This window comes from Hippoglossus hippoglossus, chromosome 6 (genome assembly GCF_009819705.1).
Source record: "Hippoglossus hippoglossus isolate fHipHip1 chromosome 6, fHipHip1.pri, whole genome shotgun sequence".
NCBI lineage: Eukaryota > Metazoa > Chordata > Actinopteri > Pleuronectiformes > Pleuronectidae > Hippoglossus > Hippoglossus hippoglossus.
In genome coordinates, this window is record NC_047156.1 from 26,454,282 (window position 1) to 26,464,287 (window position 10,006).

Genomic DNA, 10,006 nt, shown 5'->3' on the forward strand with positions numbered 1-10,006 from the left:
AATAAATAAATAAATTCCTCAGTCCTCACCTGTCTCAAACTTAGCACTGACATAGATAGATATGAACAATTTCCAACATATTATTTATACAAAAAACATTCATTTGTAAACTCAACCACTCTTTTTAAGGATTTTATAATGTTGCCATCTTTGACCGGTGCTGCACTGCACAATACAAAAATGATGGATGATGATAACTCCATGGAGTCTAGTGGGTAGTATGTAATACGTTATATTGTTATATATGTTGAGTTCTGTACCTACATCATCCCAAATGTTTCCAGTAATTGTCAAACTGCAGAAACCTGTTGTTTTAATCAAGGTAATGGTGCATTTCATTTGGTTGCCTGTCAGTGGCGTCACATCACCTTCGTGCACAGTGTTGTTTGTCAGTGTTGTGTATGTCCGCCAAAAGAGTCACAATTATCTTTTTGTCCAGTTTTAAGTCACACTTTTATGATTCAGCCTTTAAATCGTGTTTGTTTTTATCTCTATGCTTTTACCAGATTAAAGATTTTAGTCATCAGACGTCTGGATCTGAAGTTATCAGAGAAACAAGCTGAACAACATTAGTAGCAGCTCAGCTAACTGCCCCTCAGAGTCGTCCTGTGTCCACCAAACAGAGTCAGAGAAAAACTGATGTTTAACATGAAACTGCTTTATTTTGTGTTTCAATATTTAATCAGCGGGTCTATTAGAGAGGAGGAGGCCCGGTAAAAAACACCTGAATGATGGACACTGCAGAAATCCTGACCTGAAGAAACTGACTACAATTGTGATGACTCTCCTAATTCCCACACAACTTCAGACATAACCAAAGTCTCAGAAATCGACTCTATGATGTCTAATCTGTCTCATTAGAATAAGAACAAGCAGTGGTGCTAATAGCTGCCAACGTTAGTTTGTCTTTCTGTCCATCATTTTTTCTCCAGCCTGAAGCCTTTCAAGAGCTATAGTCTGCATTGTCATGAAATCATCTACAGGCATTCATGGTTCCCAGAGGATGAAGCCTAATGATGTGATGCTCTGTCTTTTCTTGTAACACCTCCAGCAGCTCAAAGTTTTCATGATGCACAGGTTTTGAGAGTTATTTACATACTGCCAATGCCATATTAATCAGCAGAAACCTGTAGAGAAACACTGGAAAATGAGTACATTTGAATTTGCTGCTTACACGCCCACTATTTAGGAGGATGACATGGGCACAGTCCTTTGAATTAGGTGAAGGGAGATGGGCAGGTATCCAGAGTTCCTGACCATCTGACAAATATCTCAAACAAAACCTCACGGTGACGCTACAGGGAAAGGTCAGGGAATCAGCAAATTCATCACACCTCAACCGCTGGAGACCATGAATGTCACTGGTGGATCCAAAGACTCCATAAGGTCAATTGATCTCTTTATTTAGTTAGATGGCAAAGCTAAAAAAAAGTACTTGTTAGAATAAAACCATGTAAATAACCATGCATGGTGATTATGACAGATGAGTGACAGCATCAGTTGCAGCAGGTCAGTTTACAGCACCACAGGAAACATTGCACATGGGAGATTTTTTGTGACCAAGCTCAGCTAAAATATCCTTTGGGATAATGGGGATCACATATCTCTGACTCGGTTATTTTGGGCATCAAGGACTCAAAGGTTTTGGAATCCCTGCTTTAGTACAATAAACTTCAGGCCGAGTGAAGAAATGTCCCAGGGCCCCAGATCCTTCTGAGACTTCATGACTTCATGTTGCAATGTATTTAATCATAAATTCATTTTATTTTATCCATTTATTTATCTTTTTACAGTTTATTTAAAACCAAACACGTGTGACATTACACCAAAGCACAATATTAAAATTACAGGGTCTGACCCTTCTAATAAGAAAACATGTGATTTTTCCTCATATCATCTTATTAGTTTGATCAATGAAAGTGTATTAGCATCATTCCTAATTAAGTTTTTTTATTTTCAAGTGTTTGTAACTCTGCCTGAATGTGTGCGCTGCAGGAGACACAAACCCCCTCACAGCGGATGTCACTCTCCTGTTCTCGGGGCCCTGATTGACAACCTGGAGATCTCCATGATCCCGGCCCTGGTGCTGCTGCCTCTGCTGCTCCGGGCCGCAGCGCTGCACTACCTGCTGGGCATCATCATCCTGACAGCTCTGCCCAGCCTGGTCCTCTGGTACTACTACGCCACGCACCGCAAGAGGAGACGCACCCTCTTCTTCCTTACTCTGGCGCTGTTCTCTCTGGCCTACATGTATTACCTCTTCATCACAGAGATTCTACCGCGTGGGGACGTCAGCCATCTGCAGCTGTGCACTGTGACTGCTGGGATGATCCTCACCATCGGATCTCTCATTCACACCAAGAGAGGCCCAGGGTTTCACACCACCTCCTATCACAGCCAGAGTGAGGAGGTTAACAAGGACTCTACACATCTTAATGGATCCATCCAATCAGCGGCCTCCTCCTCCTCTCCTCCTGCCCTGACAGAAAAGTGGAGCAGATGCTCTGTGTGCAAAACAATGCGACCCCCGCGGGCCGGACACTGTCGAACCTGTGGATCCTGCGTCAAGCGTCTGGACCACCACTGTGTCTGGTGGGTTGGATTTGATATTTGATATTATTATCTTTATACTTCTTTGAATTGTACATTCACACCACATCATGAAAGTGAATATTGAATTATGACAGATTAGATAACTGCCCTGTAATTACACAACAACGTTCATGTCTTAAGCAAAGACTCCTACTGTACCCACTGGTTTCCTCAGGGCCGTGCACTGACATTTTGGGGAGTGCTCAAGTGAAAAACTCTTTGCATCCAAAGATTGATTTTTAAATGGAAACTGCTCCCAGCAAAAATGTCTTCAAATGTAAACTTGAACTAGAAAACTGGTAAACTGGGATCTGTCTCAGGCCAACCAGGAAGACAGGGTGTCTATTTGTTTGTGAGCTTTATCAGACACTTTCCTGAACTGCACACTGCCAAGAACATTAAAGATGATGATGTCAGTTTTATAAATCTCTTTATACCTCATGCACAGTTTCTGAATTGTTTCATTGTCTGCAATAGACTTACAACCTCAACGACAAAAGAATAAAATGTATATATGATGTTAATCTTCCTGTTTATTATTCACATTTACTATATAGATAGAAACTCCAGAACCAACCATGATATACTGTGAGTATACTGAATCTATTACCACCAAACTAGAATAACCCACATGATAGTCTGACCAGGAAATATTCAATAGTCTTTCAAATGTAAACTTCAAATACTACATCTACTGAGTTATTTTAAATACAGCAGGTATATGGAGCCAACATATCCAGGTCAGCTTGGGTCTCACAGATCTTTGTCTTGTGGGTCTGTGTTGTGTTTGTGTGTTTGTGTTGAGGTGTTGCAGGATAAACAGCAGTTTCCTGCTGACCCTCTTGGTGTTCGTGCTGACCTCTCTGTATGGGATCAGTTTGGTGCTTTGCAGCATCTGTCCTCGGTAGTATGTCATGACGGCTCTCTTCTACTGCCCCGGTGTCTACAGCCAGTCCAGGTACAGCACTCTATATATCATAAATACATGTTTATGTATCATATCTTCTGTCTCATCCCAACAACTACATCAGAAGTCCACATTGAAAAAGTTCCCCAAATTAATATAAACACAAAAAATTGCTTTACTTGTTGCTATTAGATAATAGGTATGATATGATGATATTAGTAGAATTTGTAAGGACATATACTCTACTGCCTCATCTTTGATACATTGATGTATTAGAGTCATCAGTATTTGATTGTGGGAAACAGTTAAAAGAAGATTCTATTTGGACATTTTTGACTACTTATTTAAATGTAAACGTAAAGTAACGTAACTAACGCAAAGTAACGTAAATAACGTAAAGTTACGTTATTTGCAAGTTAATGGAGCAGTGTGAGGGGAGAATGATGGATGGAGGAGAAAGGGGAAGAGGGAAGAGGGAAGAGGGAAGTTGGGTGAGAGGTCGGAGTGAAGATGGTGATGAATGAAGAGAAGTGAGTAAAACATCTCAGCTCAGTCGGAGGCAGCGATCTGATTCTTGGTGAAGCAGTTTGCGTAGCGCTCATCACTTATTCATTTGGATTTAATGGGTTTCAAATGAAGATTATATCCACTACAGTATGTTGGGAAAGCTGAGTCTGTGTGCTCCCTTAATGAGATTCTTTTTATGGATCCCTCAAACTAACAAAATGCTATAAATTCTATCAGTTAAACGTATGATTCTAATGCTTGAATGAATGATATAGTTTCTTCAATAGTAAAATTAAATGTTAAAGGAAAAGAGTGATATTATAACTAATATTTTCCCTTTAATGTCAAACTGGCAAATGAAGATTTCACCCTCAGATACACGCACATGGCCACACCCAATTAATTCACATCACCGTAAGGGAATTGGAGAATGTGTATCTAGAATCTAGTAACAATACGTGTAAATGTGTAAATGATTACAGGTGCAAACATGGTGGAGGCAGTAGTATTTAAATGAGAAATTTATTTATTTATTAAGGAAAATGTCAAATTCAATGGATTTTCAAAAGCAGCACTGTTTACGTTGTTAATGCTATGTCGTTGTGTGTCGCACTGTCACTGAAATAAAGAAGATAAAGTTCGATATGAAAATGAATACAATTTGGTCACAGCCAGTCAACGTCTGACTGTGAGTCAAGTCTTGTGTTGTACTGAGCGCACAAAATGCTGACAACTCATTTTTCATGATGTTTAAATGCAGCATCGTAAACTCTGGATCGTGTGTGTGTGTGTGTGTGTGTGTGTGTGTGTGTGTGTGTGTGAACTCAGTAACACACTGCACGTTATAAACTGACATCCTACAGGATTATGTGATTACTGCCAAATCATCAGTGGAGCATGTCACTAATGTAACAAGTATGTTGGAGAACGAGAAAAGCTAAAGTAGGAAATTGCGATGCATGGAGTGGAAGAACTGAACTTGGAAATAGTGTTTACCATTGGAATAGGGAGTATGCTTCATTATCGGGAGATAGATTGGATTAGATTGGTACACAACTGGTTACTAAACCGCACAGTCACCATGGACCCATCCAAACTCAATCTGATTGCCTGCGTGAATTTCCCTCCAGTGACCTTGTCCCAAATAGTGTTGGACACGAACTCCCTGGCTGAGTCTCATGACCACGATGAGATCAACAGGTCCACTGCGAAGAGTTTATGCAAACAGGTTCTTAAACTGTCCACCAGGGAAATCTGAAAAAGCATCAAGTCAATCATTTTAGATTGGAAAGAGAAATCCCCAAGGATATATTCACTTGTACGACCGGATCAGTGTTACTTTGGAATAGATGAGGACTTCGTCCTGAAGAACATGAAAGACATCCTTCCGCAGTTTTTCTGTCACATTTTATCGAATGACTCAAGAATTTACTGTGAGAGCTTATGTGAATTCAGCCGGTTAATTGCTCGAGAGATAGTGAGCAAAATAAACAATCGCATAGGCATGATGCTTTCAGACACTTCTGAGGGAAGGTGTGATATTCCAGAAACTTTAAACGCAATGATCGTTCTAATTGGCAATATAACAAATTGCTTGCGCCTGAAAATGTGCCAGTGCGTGGTGCAGCAAGGAGAAGGCAACACAACTCCCCTCCTACTGGACAGCCAGGAGGGGGAAACACAAATGTTCATAAGCAAAGACAGCTGTGACATAGTTTACTCTACATCACAGAAAGCAGTGACGGATATCCTGGTGGACACTTCATCCATCACCAGCAGTCAAGCAGAAGACCAGGACCTTCATGAGGACAGGGGTGACCAAGTCAGACGTGTCTCACATCTGAGAAACTCAGAGCAGAGAGGGAAATCTGATGATGGAAATTCTGATGATAGAAATGTTGAAGATGGAAATTCTGGAGATGAATGTTCAGATGATGCAAATTCTGACGCTGAAGAGGATTCAGATGTTATTACACATAGCCTTCGTTTTGGCAGAACCGCTGTCCCTTGTCTTTCTGAGCCAGCAAAACTAGCAGATTATCACAAAAGTCCCACACTGGTCGCCACTTCATCCATCAACCAGTGTGATGAAGAATTCAGGGTCATCTCACATCTCAGGGATTCAGAGGAGAGTTTGAATGCTGATGATGGAAATTCTGGAGATGAATCTTCAGATGATGGAAATTCTGATGATGGAAATTATAGAGATGAATCTTCAGATGATGGAAATGCTGATGATGAATTTTCAGATGACGGAAGTGGTGATGATGGAAATTGTGATGCTAAGGAGGATTCAGATCATATTACACAAAGCTCTCGTTTGGGCAAAACCACTGTCAAGCCAAGGCTGGCTTCTGAAGTCCGGCATCCTTGTGAGCCAAGAGGGATGTCAACGCAGAACTTAGCTCACATACAGATGGGCTTGGTTATTGCGGGGGTTGTATTCTATACCATGAAGAAGGCCAAAGTATCAATGAGTCTGATAGATTCGAACATTATTATCAAAAATCTTTTAGAGAAGGCAAAGCAGCAGATCAATCCCAATAAACCGAGCGTAACCACAGTTAACCACAGTAACCACAAATGTTGACAAGATCCACAAGGCTGTGTTCAAAGAACTGGTTAAGAAAATTGGCACTGGGAAGGAGATTCTAAAAGTCAAATTGAGACAGTCCAATTTTTCTTTGATAATGGAGAAAGGGGTTACTACTAGAAGTAGGACGACCACAAATGTGATGGAAGACAGCCGAAGCAGCTCCCCGGGCCTGTCCTCACCTGACGAGGAAAACTCCGAAGCTAGCCTGCGAAGCATTCTCAACGAAGTCCGGGACTACAGAAGAGATAACAGGGTACAACTCACTGACATCAAACACGAATTAAAGAGAGCAAACGACAGACTGGACGAGGCAGAGGGGAGAATTGAAGAAACTGAGACCGTGCTTCAAGCAACATTAACGCTAATCAAGCGGCTAATGCAGCGTCAAGCTAACCTGGAAGCGAGGCTGATAGACCAGGAGGGGCGGGCACGCAGGGATAACTTAAGGATTCACGGTCTACCCGAAGACAGAGAGGGCACCGACATGGCTGGTTTTCTGGATAACCTGCTGAAAGACGCGCTCGACCTGCCCCGTGTCAGAGACCTCAGGATAGAACGGGCTCACCGAGCTCTGACTCCAAAGCCGAGCGGCCCGCAGCCAAAACCCAGATCGATAGTGGTCAAGTTCGGGAGCTACCGGATGACAAATGTTTTAACAGTAACGTAAAGTAACGTATAGTAAGGTAAAGTAACGTACAGTAACGTAACGTAACGTAATGTAACGTAACGTAACGTAAAGTAACGTAAAGTAACGTACAGTAACGTAACGTAAAGTAACGTACAGTAACGTATAGTAACGTAAAGTAACGTAACATAAAGTAACGTAATGTAACGTAAGGTAACCTAACGTAAATTAACGTAATGTAGCGTAAGGTAACGTAAAGTAACGTAAACTAATGTTACGTAACGTCGAGTAACGTAACGTAACATAAAGTAAAGTAATTGTTTTATTTTTCCTCTTTATAGATGTTTTTTTTTCATTATAAATTCATTATTAATCTTTCCTCCCTCCTCTTTTATAACGTGCTTTTCAAATGAAAATGGGCCAATGGTTAATTTGTAACGAGAAAAACTTTTTTCTTAAAACAAAATACTTTTTTATGCTTTAATCTTGCACTCATCATTTCTTTGTTTTCACAGCTCAGCACTTTGCTTCACGTGTGCGTGGTACAGCAGCATTGTAACAGGTGGACTGCTTTACCTCTTAGTGGTGCAAGTTAGAAATATCAGCTTCAACGTGACGGAGCGGGAGGCTCAGCTGGCTCTGAGGAACCAAACGGGCCAGAGCCGCCTGTGGGGACTCGTCATCGACACAGGACAGTATTCTCGTGGCTTCTGTCAGAACTGGGTTGAGTTCCTCACCGTGACAGATGCTTCAGTCTCTCCTCGCTCCAGCCTCACTGACTTGGTCTAGTTTCACTTTATACTTTATCCTGATCACAGACTGTTAATGCAGCATGTCTGAAGAACTTCTTCTCTAGTATTTCCTTGGATTCATCAGCTGATGACTTCCAATGCTCACTGCATTCCACCCTCTTTAATATCAAACATCACAAACTGTGAACAATAAGTTGCAGGGGAATTATCAAGTGTTGGTAAGTGTTAACTGTTTCAAAAAGTACACACTACATGTTTGTTGAATTGTCTCTTTATGAAATGAAGCTGCAGGCACTGCCATGTTATTTTACATATGTCTGTACCTGCACAAATTTAACATATCATCTGCTGTCTGACTGATTTCTATTTTGACAACTTGTCTGTTTGAAAATGAAATAGGAAAATAATAAAAACCTTCTATGTAGATGTCATCAGGCCGGAACTCTTGTCTTACATGTCTAGTTTGGACTCGATTGGACCAAATATGTCTGAGATACAGAACCTCGTGTTTTGATGGCGTGTAATCAAACTTTGACGCCACGCCACGGTCACACCGTGTGATGAAAAATCGATCTTTGAGGTAGTTTTCATCTCCATCTTGTTGTAATGACACGCATCTCCATATGAAGTTGATCTGATGAAAGCCCTGGGACAAGTACATCAAAGTAAAAATGTGGAAAATGGCCAATATGGCCACTAAAGTCAAAATGGCGGGCTTCCTGTTGCTTTTTTCCAATTGCACCTCCGATCTTTTTTGTTTGTCTGGTCATGATACACCTGGGCTACGATTTTTGTGAAGATCGGTGAGGGGCTTTTCCTTAGATGGCGCTGTTGAGCCATTTTTCCATGCCCATTTCAAATTACTCCAGAAAACAATTACTTTTTGAGGTTTTGAATTCCCTGCAAACTTTGGTATGAATTTGAGCATGTCTAGTCCTGAAAAAGCCCCAAAAGGGAAATACAAATCCTTCGAAATACAATAGGGCCTCCCACCGGAGGTGCTCGGGCCCTAAATAGCCATCAACCATTAATTTAAATTTCCCAAGGGGAACTAAGATATTTATTTTAGGACACTTTGTAATGAGTTCCAGGCAGTAGGCACAAAGAAACTAAAAGCAGTCCCAAACAAATACGCTGTACAAATATACAAATGCGAAGTATGGAAACAATAAAACATTGTTTGGGTACATGATTCCTAGAAAAGCCCCACTTTCACAATTCTTTAATGACTCTCAAGGACAATTCCACAGAACATTTATATAGCATGTCTGTGGTGCTTGGTCGTGGCCTTAATTAGATACTCAGTGGTGTTTGTAAAGAAGAAAGCTTCCAGGTCTAGTTTGGAATGTGTAGGCACAAAAATCAGACCTTTTTTTGGGGATCGTTCAAAACCAGCAATTGTAATGTTTTATTTGCTTTTCTCAAATCCACCATCTTCTAAGGATTTCCATGGAGTCGTGTATAGAAGCGCTCATAGGAGATTATAGTGTGTGTTCATACTCTGCCATTATCATGCCTTATATATATGACTCTGAGTTGGTATGATTTAAGTGCGGACTTAAATGCTGCAGGGAGCTTTTAGGATCTATTCAATTCAAGCAGTTTCTTTTCTGGGGGGGGTTGAGGGACAAGCGATCCGGGCGGGGCCAACAGACGCCCTGTCATTTAGGAGCCACACGGCATTATCCTGCTAGACAGCATGTTTTAAGGCTTCAAAAAAGTGGGAGTTTAAAGTTGCCGTAATTGGAGCAGAAGTCACATTCCTGAATTTGAAGTAGTCACCACAATGTAGCTGCTTTGTTGTGCAGATGATGATTAAAAGACGCCAGTGCCAGCTGACTCTCCTTATAATTTACCAGTTTATTTTTGGGTTCATGCTGATAGTTCAAAATTACTGAAAGTGTGTTCCAGATGTGGGAGGCGCACTCCTCCTCCTCCTCCGCCTCCTCCTCCTCCAGCCTCCACAATACCTGACATAGAGGAGGTGGAGGAGGGTGTTTGTCAGTGAGGGAAATTTGGCAAGTGCC

At 41.3% G+C, this 10,006-nt stretch overlaps 1 pseudogene; it reads left to right on the forward strand.

The window, feature by feature from the left end:
* The first annotated feature begins 1,351 nt into the window (after nucleotides 1-1,351).
* Nucleotides 1,352-8,095, forward strand: LOC117763246 (annotated as a pseudogene).
* Nucleotides 8,096-10,006: the final 1,911 nt, after the last annotated feature.